Consider the following 15036-nt stretch of genomic DNA (forward strand, 5'->3'; position numbering starts at 1 on the left):
GTAGATCATGTTCATGTTCATCTATGATCTATTCTTAATACGACCCTTCTGATGCAAGGAAATTGATTATATCCGCATCATTATTAAACACTCTCCTATTTGTCACATTATCGAGAATGGATGGCCTAAAAACTAATTCTATTGAAAATATGTCCGAACTAAATTCTTCAGAAGGTATAAGCTTGGATGCCACATTAGCAAGTAAATCAGCACTTGCGTTTTGCAATCTGGGAACTGAAGAAATGTTAAAAGCAGTGAAATGAGAAGTAAGATTTTGGGCAAGAGATTGATAATGTTTAAGGTGCCCAGACACACAATGAATTGTATTTCTTACCTGTTTAACAATTATTTCAGAATCCCCATATACTTGCAAATATTTGACATTAAGGCCAATGGCTTTATACAACCCTTGAATTAATGCTTCATATTCTGCGGTATTGTTGGTGCACTGAAATTCAAGTCTGCATACTAACATGGTTTTCTCTCCTTGTGGGTCGAAAAATACATCCTACACCTACACCATCTTCGGATTTGGAACCATCAAAATAAACAGTCCAAAATAATGAATTATCTACAATTTTATCTACTATATTAACACACTTTGAAGCATATGTTTGTGAAAAAATCTCTATTTGAGACACTACAACATCGTTCGGAAAAGGGGACCTTTGAGCATTAAAATATCGTAAGAATGACTCAACTGAGTAATTACCAATGATATTATTGGTTAAGGAAACAAGTTCATTCCTTCCCTCAAGATCAACGACTGTGTATTTCATGAACTTTTCTTGGTCTACTCTAATTTGATTTGGCTTACCATTGTGTGGTAGCCACATGTGAGACCAGTCAGTTGTGAAGTATCCGTGAAACTTTTCAGACCAATCCCTGCTTAGAATTAAACCATAAAATTCAAGGATGTCAACCACTATAATATCGATTATTTGTGAAACTTTTGGATTAGAGGAAAGCTTAATTGAAACTAATGTTATTTCTCCAAGTACCTCTACTTTTGTTCTGTCCAATTGAACTATGTGTACTGCAGATTTTTGAGGTGTAATATTCAGTTTGGTGCACACGGTTCTTGGCATAATATTTGAAGAAGTGCCTGAATCAACAAGGCAATTATGGACATTTCTGTTGAAAATCTCATAAGTAAGAAAAAATGGAGGAGTATGAGAGATAGACCTATCACCTATCAGGACTAAATTTCTTGGATTTACTTTGTTTGAAGATGAGGGAGGTTTTCCCATATCATATGCAGCTTGAGTAACTATAGCAGATCACAGAGGGGACATAGGAACTGCCTTTAATTCTCTTAATATAATTTTCTGTTGTTTCTTGAGTTTAGTGAGCTCGTGCAAAGAAATATTTGCTCTTATATATTTCATATCTTCGACTATGTTGTATTCCACTATGTCTGAGATTACCAATTTTTTGGAGGCATTTGGAGGATCTAGTGGAATAGGGTTAGTTTGACTTGTCTTAGACTTTTTACTTACTGTTTTCTCCTTTACAGGAGTAGCAGTTTTTTGTTTCTGATTTGTGATAGACATATTAGGAGATTTTTTGCTTCTTGTAGTCACTAACATAGCTTGTGCTTCTTCTTTAGTTGGGAGAATGAAATCCCACATTCCATTTAATTCAACCTCTTCTTTTGTTCCAGCTTCCTCTTCGGCTGGTGAATCTTCTTCTGTTTCTGGATCAGATTCAGCATTTGAGATAATATTGAGTGGTTGCAATACAAAAGAAGGGTTTCGTTTAAATGAGTGAAAAGTTTTCATGGTGGCCAAGGGTTCTGCAACTTATTTTTTGATTTCGACCATTTCATTGGACATGGTTTTTAATACTTTTTGAAGGCCTTCAAGATCAAAAGCGTCCTTTGAAGCTTTTTTTTCTTGGAATCATCCTTAAATGTTACTTTCTTTGATTTCCTTTCGTCTGTTTATGATCTCTTTTCTAAAGCAATAATCTTTCTTTCTACAGACACGGCTCCTTTCATGTTTTCTACAAGGGTAGCCTTATTGGCTATATCTACAAAAATTGCAATATTAGAAGGAAGAGAGGATATATACCATTCTATTTGTATATCTACCACAGTTTTTGAGGCAGTTGGGATTTTGTTTAGTAATTTATTAAATCTGGAGTTGAAGTCTTTGATCCTTTCATCTGAACTTGCTTTCAGGTTAGAAAGATCATTGAATAAAGACGCAATGGTCCTGTCATCACCAAATTTTGCAAGAAATACTTCTTGAAAAGTATCCTAGTCTCTTATTGAACCTGTTGGAAGGGAAAAATACCAAGATCCAGCAGATCCTTGGAAAGTATAAGGAAACAGTTTGATCACAACATCTTCATGTGAAACTTCGTTAAGATTCATGGCTAACATAAGGTTATTTAGATGTTCTTCAGCTGGAAGACCATCATCCATATTGTACTTAGGTAACCATTTTTTTGGGTTTGTTGGGAGAGCACTTGGATTACCAACCAAAACAGCATCAGTATTTGTCCAAGGTTGAGTGGGTTGATTGGCCATAGCTTGAGTAGGAGACTGAAAAGGTGGGAAGGTCGGTCCAGAAGTAGTTATAGGTGGCGAGGAACTTACTACTGGGCTAGTACTACTAATAGCAGTACTAGTTGGAGAAGTGGATAGTTGGGAAGCAGTGGATTGAGTAAAAATGGATGGAGAAGTGAATGGATGGAAGGGTGATGTGATCTCGCTTGTATTTGATTATGATATTGATGTAACAACTTTCCTGCATCGTGGAGGGATGGGAATCTCAAAAGGAGTTACTCCAAGATTTTCACTTTGCAATCTAGTTAATACACCAGTTTCTCGTAATAAGGAGGTAACACTTTTTTTAAAAGCTTCGAGCCTCTCTGGTTTATCAGCAGAAATGGATATCTGTTCCAATTTTTGTATCAAAGAATGGACTTCGAGAGACTTGGGAGTGTAATCCGGAGAAGGTGGTTGTCTTACTACTTCAAGAGACGAGGGAGATGTTTCTACAACTTCAGATTTCTGATCCGGAGATTTTGAACGAGATCTAGAATGTGTAGAAGTGGTGGGGGGGTTTTGACTCTTATGAATATTCTTCGATTGATCTTTAGATTTATATGTCATTCAAAGTCAGATGGCCCTCCTTCTAGTGCTAAAATGTTGAAGCCTCAGATTTCTACTACTCCAAGATGGGGGATAACCACCCAGTCCGGACCTTAAGAAGCGCCTTTTCCGTTTGAAGTGGTGGCTCCGATTGGGGATAATGGGACCAGTTTCCTAGTGTGGGTTTTAAAATGAGAGTGGGTGGTTTATGAGTGATGCAATAGAATAATCATAACTTGAATAAATTATTCTATCTTGCAAATATCTAGCTAAATTGATCTAATATAAACCCGGGTATTTCTGCATAACATGCGATCTACAAAAATATCTGCTTGACATGTGATAATAAAGATCAATCACGCATAAAACAGAGATGATAATGTGTAAAGATAATTTATTTGACTAAATAGTTAGTCAAAGAAATGTATAAACTATATCGCATATAATATATATATATATATATATATATATATATATATATATATATATATATATATATATATATATATATATATATATATCCCCTTGGAAAAATCGTAATTTTCATTAATATTAAGGAAAATTACATGTTATAGATGTTGTGTGCAAATGCAGTTTTTGTAGGCTGCAAGCCTGTCAACAAGTAAAAGCAAATATATATATGTTCTCCACACAGGGAGACATTTCCTTAGATAAGTACTGTTTAGTTGTTAAAATTTAAATTACTCTACGCAGAGAGTATTTCCTATAACATGAAGTTGTAGATGTATAAGCAGAATAAATATAAAGAGAAAACTGGTCACATATCAAATGATATCAGGCTCCTGGTGAGCCTGTGTAGCATGGTCCATATAGGGGCGGTGGTAATACTGGTAGTGCTCCCCTTCTCTTTGTTCCTATATCATCCAGATGTCGCGTGGTCGGATCGCTGCCTCTTTGGAAAGTTGGTCAGCGAGTGAGTTTCGTTCCCTGTAGATATGATGACATGAAAAACTGTCAAAATATGATATATATCTATGAACCTCATCCAAAATGTGTCACAGAGTGTAAGCATGACATGTTGTTGTTTTGTTTATCCAGTTGCAAACAATTTTTTAGTCACCAAACACTTGTAGATTCCTGCAGTTTTTTTCAATAGAAAATTGAATGAGATGTTTGGTTGTGATGAGTTCTGCATAGTTGTTTGTGCCTCCTCCAAGTCCCATTTGTATGTGATAGTAATAGGATTTAGTTAATTAAAGTACGGCACCCCCCCCCCCCCAACATCTTGCCTCTTGTGTTGATCCATTAAAATAAGCCCAAGGTTGGGAGTGATCAATAGTTTCAGGGATGATATGTCTGGGTTGTGTATTATCATCATCATCAGGTATATTATTGTAGTTGGCAAGGATTCGTGCGGTGATGGAGGGCCAATGGGGGGCGGTGTCCAGAAAGATGATGCAGTTCCTAGCAATCCAAATTTCTCGACTAATGAGGAGGGGGAGGTTCCTTGCTTTCTGCGGGGATGTTGTTGTCCACCAATTGGACCAAACCTCCCTGATAGCTTGACCACTCCATGAGTTGGGTGTAGGGGTGTGTGAGAGCGTAGAATTCCAGAGGTCAGTGGTGATGGGGCAAGAGAGAAATAGGTGATCCATTGTTTCTAAGCTGTCTTTACAAAGGCAGCACTAAAAGGGCCCATGTTGACCCCTCTTGATCAGGTTGTCTCCAGTTGGGGCTTTGTTTTTTAGGATTGACCACATGAACAGTCTTGTTCTAAGGGGGGCTTTAAGCTTCCACATACCTTTATATATATATATATATATATATGAAAATAAATAATCTCAGCTAGGCATCATACAATAGTGCAATTAATGCTTTAACCAACAAAAAAAAAAAACATATCTCATATACAATTCATGAAAATAAAGTGTTGTCACTAATTAAACAGAAACAAGAATAATCACATAAGATAGAAGTACCATATATGTGAGGTTCTACTCATTTGACTAATGACATAGATCAACTCCTTCTTCAGATCAAATTATCTTCCAAGTATACAAAAGTGCATCAACAAAGGAAAGTAGTCTGATATTTAAAAGAAATGATCATGTTCCATAATTTCACCAAAGCATTCACAAACTTACAATAGTGCATTCTTTGCAAATGTTTTTGATAGACTTCTGGACCCTTCTCTAAATGCATGAAAAGGGTATAAATATTATTCTAGCTAATGTTCAAAAATAGATTATACAAAAATTTGAGGAGGTTTCAAACAACCTTCCTCCTAACTAGTTAACTAACTCCAAAAATAAACAGTGGCTTAATGAGCAAAGGCTATGATGATGACTTGCTGTCTGTGAGCTTGTCCTTCAAATCGCATATATCGGCCATCGGTTTGACTTGAGGAGGTGCCCCGAAATGTGTTCTGACATGTCCTGCGAAAATCGCATCTGTGAGAGGTGGCAGCGTCCGTTGAGTCGAGTGGAGAGAGAAGTTAAGGGTCATGATTTGATTGTGCGGCTTGAGGAGGTATTTCCAATACGAGTCCCAATCAATCTTTGCCAACTTTGTGATTGCTTCCCTTTGATTTTCTACCCTTTCCTTCCACCTATTATGCAATTCATTCAAATCGGACAATTCCTTCGGGTTGCCTTCTTTTACCAAGTTGGTGAAAAACAAAGTATGGTTTACCGCCTTTACTATATTCTTTGACACCCTGACCGCTCTTGCTACTGTTAGTTTAGCTTGTTTGATCCTTTCGTCCCAATCTGTTAAAAGAATGTCTTTGTGTATCTCCTCAACCTTAGGCAGATTGGCTTTCCTCCCCTCTTATATTTCTTGCCATTCGATGCTCTGAGATTCTGGTGTTGAGATTAGTAAACTCAGTTCTCTGCTCAATCGCTTTATCCATTAGCTGGTCACTAGTGATGAGATAACGAGTGATATGTGACATCTTTTGGCAAAATTGTTCTTGTTGCTTCTATAAGAGAGAATTAAGCTCTAATGCCTCTTTGATAAATTCCTCGACAGTAGAAACATCCTTATATTTTTCCATAGCTTACTAAAAGTCTTGGAGTTGCATATTTTTGGCCGATATGTCTGCCTCGTGGCTTATTTTTAGTACCTCCATACTCTGTTGCAATTGGACCAGCTGCTCAGCGGCCTGCCTATTTACACTTGCCCTTTCTATTTCAAGTTGTTGCTCGAGCTGTGCAATCTTTTCTTCTTTTTCTTTCAACAGAAGAGATATTTCGGTGGCCTTGTCCATGGTAGCAATTGCGTATGCCCCTATAAACTGTGACAATCTTGTCAAGTTTTCAGCTGGGTTGGAAGGGACGCCCTTCCAAACTATGTCCATTTGCTCATTCTCGAGCGGGAGTTCAGGTATCTCAATCCTTCTTCTTTTCCTCTGTCTCGTTACTATAGCATTGTGTAATGGGTTGTAGAATATGTCCAGAGGAGGGATTTTAGTTACTTTCAAGACAATTTCCGATGTGGGCAGAGCGGGGATGATTTCAGTCTGCTGAGACATCATCGCTTGCTCATCCATCGGTTCAGAGTCTATATTCTTCTTAACATATAAAGGAGTTTGATACTCCATATTTTCTTGAGCATCTATCGTCTTGGGAGTGTCTTGTAATTTCTTATTGAATTGATCCCACTCTTGTTCCAGACTGTTGTCTTTGATCTCCGAAACAATTTCTTTGGGTGGGGTACTCATACCCTGCTTTTCGGCTGATTTCCTGCTGGATTCTGCATTAGTCTCGATGTATTGGACCTTCTCTATGTGTTAGTGCTTTCATTGTATATGCATGAGACTCTAACTGAGAATCAGGTACCTTGTTGTTGACAGTCACACTAGGAGTAGGCTTGTAACAATGTAAACTTTGAAACGGGAACTGATACTGTTACCTGTTTCATAGAGATAGCAAAAAAGTGACCTGATTTTGAAAATCGGTGATGCAAAACACACATGTTTTCTTTAGAGCATAGTTTTTGGCACTTTAATTTTTTTTTATGTACATTGCGTTTTAGAATGGTAGTGATTTTCATGCTGATTTTAAAAAGTGGTAATTCTACATCATACCCTTTTTTAAAGACCTATTTTTTTACTTTAAATTTTCTAATGTATGAAATGTAAATAATTATTTTATAAATTTAATAATTTTTGAAGTGGTCATTTTCTTCATATTTTCTTGTTTTTATTTTAATTTTAATCTTTTTGTAGTGAGGTTTTTATTGTTTTGCATTTTTAAATTAGAATGTCGATATTTTGAATTTTCGATATGCTACATATTTATACATCCTTAATTATTTTTTCAATCCACATAAAATAATTGTTTCTAAAGAACAATATTTTTTAATAATGAACATAAAAATAACCATTTTTAACATAAATATAACTAAAAAACTACACGTTTTGATAATTTTTTGCTAGAATTGAAATGTCAAAATCACAATTTTTATACGAAAATTTTAACTAAAAATAGTTAAATAATAGTTTTTTTTTATGAATTTCATGTCAAAAAAATAATAATAATCACTTCTTCTTCTTTTTTCAAAAAATAATGATTAACTTAAAAATTAATGCGAAAATCACATATTACAAATATTGAACGCATAACAGTATCAGTTCCGTAATCGGAATCGAATAAGCACCGCCTGACTGCCCATGGGGGTGGCTATCCGATTCTCATAATCGAATAGCCACCGCCCGGCCACCCCCACGAGTGGCCAAGCGATGGCCATCTCATTCTGAGAATCAGATAGCCACTGCCCAGCCACCTGTGGAGGTGACCAGGCGGTCGCTATCTGATTCTCAGAATCATATAGCCACTGCCCAGCCACCTGTGGGGGTGGCCGGGCGGTGGCCATCTGATTCTTAGAATCAGATGGCCACCGCCCGACCACCCCCATGGGCAACCGGGCGATGGCTATTCGATTCTAAGAATTGGATAGCCACACCCACGGGTATCCGGGCGATGACTATTCGATTCCGAGAATCGGATGGCCACCCCCACGGGCGGTCGAGTGATGGCTATTCAATTCCGAGAATCAAATAACCACCCTCATCGGCAGCCAGGCAGTGACTATCCTATTCTCAGAATCGAATAACCACTCCCTGACCGCCCTTGAGGTGGATATCTGATTCTCAGAATCGGCTATACACCACCCGGTGGCTATCCGATTCCGAGAATCGGATAGCCACCGCCCAACCGCCCGTGGAGGTGGCTGGGAAGTGGCTATTCAATTCTCGGAATCGAATAGTCACCGCTAGGCCGCCCGTGGGAGCGGTGGCCGATAAAATCGTTTTTTTTTTAAATAAAAAATAATTTTGTTAAATATGTTTATTGTATATATATATATATATATATATATATTGAATTTTTAATTTTTTTTTATTTGTAAAATATATATATTTTAAATGTTATTTTAAAAAATATCAAAAATATATTTAGTTTTATTTAGCTTTTTTTTATTTTAATGTTTTTTTGAAAATGATATTTAATTTGAAAATATGTATTTTTTTAAAATTTAAATTGTTTTTTAGGGTTTTATTTTATTTTTAATTTCAGCGTTTTTTTGTTTTTTAGGGTTTTTGAAAATGTTTTTAATCTTAATTTTTGTAGTTTTTTAATTTTTTTCATTTTTTTGGTTATTTTTCTATTTTTTAAATCTAGTTTGTTTTAAATTTTATTTTATTGTTTTAGTTTTTCTTAATGCTTTTTTAAAATTTCATATTTTTACTTAATTTTATAGTTGTTTTTATTTTATTTTATTTTTTTTCCAAATTTTTTTGTGGTTTACCACATTTAAAAAAAAAAAAAAATTATTTTTTTGAAAATATGTTTTTTCTTATTATTTATTTTTTTAAATTTTTTTAATTCTTATATTTTATAGGGTTTTTGTTTTTAATATATATTTTTATTTACGTTTTGGTATTTTTTTGTGTTTTTTTATTGTTTTTATTTTTAATTTTATGTTTTCACTATTTTTTTGAAATTTTAATGTTTTTCGGAGTCATAACTAAATCTCTTACCCCATTATTTCAAAATGTTGAAAATTTACCCTAAAAAAAAAGAAGAAAAAAAGTGTTATTCGAGCATCAACACTTTTCGTTTTGAGGGTGTTTTTTGCACAATTTTTGCACATAAAAATTCAGTTTTACTAACATTTTTTTAAAATGTCGAAAATTAACCCTAGGAAAAAAAAATCCATCGTTCCATTATTAGCGCTTTTCATTTTCAGGCTGATTTTTGCACAATTTTTGCACAAAAAATTCGTTCTCACTGCCATTTTTAAAACATGTTCAAAATTGACCCTAAAAAAAAAACCATCATTCTAGTATACACACTTTTCGTTTTTAGCATTGTTTTTCATGTTTTTTCGGGTTTTTTTGGGCAGAGTTATTATTTTGAGTTTATAGTGCCCGTTTCAAAGTTTACATTGTTTTGTCCTCAATTTTCAACAAATGCAGTGGGATAACTTTGAGCCTTTTGTTCCTGAACTCCTGAAAGCTCTCAAAATCTCCAAGACTCAGATTTGTCCTTACCTAGAATGATTGTTTGAAGGATTGAGCCAACTTATAAAGGTCTTCAAAATTATTAGCCTCATGGTTATAAGGCTTGATCTTAACCGAAGTGGGCAAAGTATAGAGCCCGAGACCTTCCAAGCTTATTGATTCCTTTTATAGCATGATTAAAATTTGCTAAGGAGAAAGAACCGCACCTTTTAGGAAAAGATGGCCATAGGAACTTCTTGCTTTCTTTGAGAACTTTGGTTAGACCTTTCCCCACGGTCTGGTAGGCTATTTCTCTTGCTAACAATTTATCATAAACATACATAGGGAGAACATGTGGGTCTGCTATGCTACCAAAAACCCTAATGTAGGTGAATCATTCTTCAACAAAATATTTGCCGAAAAGCCAGAAGGTTTGTAGCAGCTTCGTGGGAAAACCTGGAGGCTTTCTTATTGAAAATTAATTGGTATAGTGGCAAAATAATGGCATGTGATATTTATAGAAATGGGGCACATAATGGGATTCCAAAATTTGCTTATGGCTTAGATGGATAGGGTAAGGGTCCTGCAAGGTCCATTTCCAACCCATGATTGGAAATTTAGTGCAGAAACAGATGGCGTCCATTATGTAGGCACTAAAATAGAATGGAGGAAGGTTCTCTGGGGAGGAGGATCTCTTTTGTTGATATTCAGTGCTGATGGTGGCTAGGTTATCAGACAGGATGGTAGCCCAATTCATGATGTTGGAATTAACACAGGCATCAATCAGAGGAATCCATTCTATGGAGAACTTAGCATTATTAGGTAACCCGTATAGTCTACATAACATAACAACTGCATAGTTGTAGGGGTTGGCCAAAGAGGCTATAGGATACATACCCGATTTATCGAATTTGAACTTATTCTCCAATACTCTCCAGCCCTGAATCATCTTGAAGGGTTCTTTGTTCTTCTTAGCGAAGATGGCCACGTATGCCTTATCATATATATCCCGAGTGTCAAGTATATGGTACATTTGCTTTAGGTCCTCTGCTCTGAATGACTCTATGAGTTCCATTCTTGAATTTCTAAATTGCCTATCTTCAATGGTGAGGTTTTCCACCACCCACCTAATCATATCAGTGTATTGGAGGATTTTAGCTCTCGCTCCTATCCTATGAAGGAAAGAATAGGCAACATCCTTGAATTGGAGTCCTGAAGGTCTTATTGAGTCAATTGTTGCTCTTGTGATAGTAATCTTGGGACACTCGTCCTCAAGCCTATTGTATATCACCTCCCAAGTTGTTGCACCTCCATCAGCGCTGCAAACCGTATCAAAGAATATAGGAGACATTTCTGTAAGCTCGGACTATGCAATGCTCAGTTTTTTCTGTTTCTGCATCACCTTCCGCAATGACATATCTTTTGTAGCTTGCCTGAAATGGACGAGATATATCAGTGCAGACAATATTGGGCGATTAAGGCTAAAAGCTTTGTGAAAAGACTTGAATCGTGGGAAGATTTCAAATAAGATATTCAACATTAACTAGCCATAACCTGCTAAATCATTACCTCTCCTCGGGCCGCTAAATATTAATTACCCTGGCAAATCGTTCGTTATTATATTTAAAACACAGTTACTTCCCACGCTTGCCGCCTGATTTGTGCATCACAATTTTTAAATCAATGTTATATAACGTTACTTATTCATAATGCGAAATGCGATTGCAGATATCGCAATATTGCATTTCGCAAATCGTTGGCAGATGACATTGTGGCAAGTCTTTTTACTTGTGACTTTCGTGAAATGCGATTTGCGATTTCTTAAGGGGCTTTTTAGGTATGTCATAGCGAGAGGGTCAATCGCATATCTCAATTTCTTTAAAAATTTTATAATCATCACACAAAAAATGCGATTTACGATCTGCGATGGGGATCTTAAACTTGGATGGATCTAAGAGTTTTTTCAAGGCGATTTCTTAGAGTTAGGATTTATTTTCTAAAGACTAAAAAAATAAAGAAGGGTCCCCATTTATATGTCCAACATTAGCTTTTATTATACATAAATTGGGGGAGTTGTTTCATGGTACAACACTTCCCTATAATGTAATGCTTCCATTGACGGGAGGCCTACACAATGGAATAACTTATTTTGTCGTAAGTGGGATAATTTCGAACAGTGTCTGAAAGTGTCTCACTGTGGCAAGCCACTAGATGCCCCTACTGAGTAAGAACTTCACCAATAGCATAGTCAAAGGTGTTTGTCTCAGTCTCAAATGGTTACTGCAAGTCTAGTAATGTGAGCACTCGTGCAGAGCAAAGACGATGCTTGAACTAGGCAAACGCATTCTGTTGGGTTTCAAAGAAAAAAAATTTGCTTTCATTCTGCCCTTGATGACTTGAATTAAAGGCCAAGTGATATGAGAGAACCCCAAAACGAACCTGCGATAGAAATTGGCAAGACCCATAAAGTTGCGGAGCTCTGTTAGAGTGGTTAGGGCTGGCCAATCTTGAATGACTTGGTTATTGGTTGGGTGCACATGTACACCCTGCTCATCAATGATGTACCCCAAATATTGAACCTGGGTCATGCCAAAAGTGAATTTCTCCAAATTAGCACACAACTTGTGTTATCACAGGGTTTGAAGGACCTATCGAATATGGTGGAGGTGCTCTTCCCAACTCTAGCTGAAGATCAGGATGTCATTTAAATACACCACCATGAATGCATTGGTGAGGGGCTGCAAGATGTCATCCATCAATCTCATGAAGGTTGTGGAGGGGCATTCATCAACCTAAAATGCATGACCAACCATTTGAAAATGCCCTACTTAGATTTGAAGGCATTCTTCTACAAATCGGAGGGTTCAATAGGCATCGGGTGATAACTGGACTTCAAGTCAATCTTGTTTAAATATTTGGCCCCCTTGAGTTGGTCCAGAAGGTCATTAATTCATGGGATTAGTTACCTATTCTGGATAATGATCTTGTTCAGCACTAGATAGTCGATACAGAGTCTCCAAGTCTCGTCCTTCTTCTATACCAATACAATCGAGATCCCACAAGGTGATGAGCTTAGACTAATGTGCCCTTTCTACAATAACTCTTGAATCTACCTCTTGATCTCATCATTCTCCAGAACATAGCATTGATAGATCGGTCCGTTGGGTGGCGATGCGCCTAGGGTCATATTGATGGAGTGCTTGACCTGACAATGCAAAGGTACCCTTGTAGGTGAGGCGAAAATTTCCTTGTACTCCTCCATGACCTTGTCCATCTGTTGTTGTTGTGCAGAGGATCCCTGTTTGGAAGTCATGGCCACAACCTTCTTCTTTCCCTAAGGGCGAATCATAAGGAAAAAAAATCCTAGTCTAGGAAACGATCTTATTGCATTGCTTTGCAGTGATCAAAGAGATGGTGGTAGGCGGGGCCAACTCCAGTATCATGTACACCTTATTGCTCAAAGTAATAATCACACTGCGAGGTCTAGACTCATATACAACATGATGCTTCCACAAGTATGATTGTTCCAATAATACATCACAAACTGCAAGAGGAGCAACATCACACAATACCTCATCCATGAAGGGCCTGATGTTGTAGGGAAGGTGACATTGTTGGTTGACGCGGAGATCTTGTCCTTAATGAAGCCACTCAATGGTGTACAGTTGTGGATTTGTTGTAATCTGTAGGCCCAGCCGCTTCATGGCCTCTACTGAAATGAGGTTCTTTTGGCTCCCGTTGTCGACAATGAATTGTAGAAGAGAACCCTTCATCCACATATCTGAGTGGAAGAGGTGTTCCCCCTCCTCTAGATCTTCAGGCGTATTCTTTTGGATCTTGGTGGTGGCCATGGTGGCACTAGGCTCTGCGTCAATGATCTTCTTCCCTTTTTCATTCCCCTTGTCGGGTTCTGACTTAGAGTCGAAACATGTGTATGATTCAGAAGCCTTCAGCTCAGCCACTGATCACTGCTTCGCCTGACAACCACTTCTGTTGTGGGTGGAGCTCTTATGGAAATCACGCCATTCTCCTGTGTCCTTCTTTGACTTCGAGGTGTTGTTATTTGCTTGCGGATTTGGCGGGTTGTCCTAGATTTCCCCACCTTGGCTTTGGCCTTTGCTCTATGGTTTGGGGATGCCTTTTCCTTGCTTCAAATTCACATATCTAAAGTCTCACTTCTTTTGTTTAAAATTCTGCTCAATCTCAACAGTGTATTGGTATGCCTTTCCTATCGAGGAGATGTCCAAGAATTCCATCTCGTCCTGGATGTACTTGTGTAGGCAGCCGCGGTACTTGAGTACCAAATGGCGCTCAAAATCCTTGATATCCAATTTTGTACGGAGTGTATGGAAAACATTTGTGAACTTCAGCACATCTTGGTCTTAATGGTGTCTTGGAAAGAATCCCAAGTGGGTGCGTAGAAAACAGTGACAATTCCCTCTCATCCTTTTGTTCACAGTAGGTTTCCCACCAGTCCTTGACGTGTGGCGCAACTTTGAGAAATACAAAAGTAATCTGTTACTGATTGAAAAATTCATGAACTGGAAAATATCCTTCCAACATATTCAACCATTTATCTACGACGTCTGCATCTATTTGGCCCTCAGATATGGGAATGTCAAAGTTAACTTGTACCTTAAAAGGAGTGGCACCTCCAGAGTGGCTGCTGGATGAAGATGTGTCACCTGTGGGTAGCCATCGAAAGATCTGGGAAAAGTTATCCATCATCGCGTTCCTCTGTCGCTCAAGGGCTTCCTCGAGCAATATTTTGATAGATCTCCTACCCCTTCATCTTTCTTTTCTTCCGCCATAGGAGGTCATCGGGGTTTGTGAGGCTAGTCTTGCAAAGGTTCAACCATATCGAGCAGACCGCTCTGATACCACTTATTCGAACTTAAACATGAACACAACAAATTACATGGATAACCATAAATACACAAATGCAACAGAAATAACACTTCATTTCATTAATATCAAAATACTGAAATATGCTTACAAACATAATGGAAATAAACTAGCTCAGGTGATGGTAGCTTATGTCTAAGAAGAGATGTAGTGGCTACATGCCTTTGAACTGTGTTACAGGCTCGAGGGCCTATTTCTTATTGAACAACAAGGGAAAACCCTAAACAAGCAAAACCCTAACCCCAGGAGATGGAACACCAAGAGTTTGTGGGCCCCATTGGGGTTAGCTGGGCAACCAACTCCCCGAGGTCATAACTTGGTCATATTATCTTTGTTTGGCTGGTACAATACCTTGTTGGAAAAGTCTCTTCAAATACCGCAGGATTTGCGACACGACTATGGGCCTATTGCGGACCTAAAAAAACGTAATTTACAGCATCAAAACTTCTCTGGAAGTTTAGAACCCAAAAAAACCGATAAAATAGTAAATGCTGAAATAAACAAGGAAACGGATGAAACTAACTGGAGATCTAGGTGGAATAGGCGGGTGACCACCAATGTAATGTCC

The sequence above is a fragment of the Pinus tabuliformis genome, chromosome 4_1 (genome assembly GCF_031772625.1).
Source record: "Pinus tabuliformis cultivar Carrire ecotype Pingquan chromosome 4_1, CPIR1, whole genome shotgun sequence".
Lineage (NCBI taxonomy): Eukaryota > Viridiplantae > Streptophyta > Pinopsida > Pinales > Pinaceae > Pinus > Pinus tabuliformis.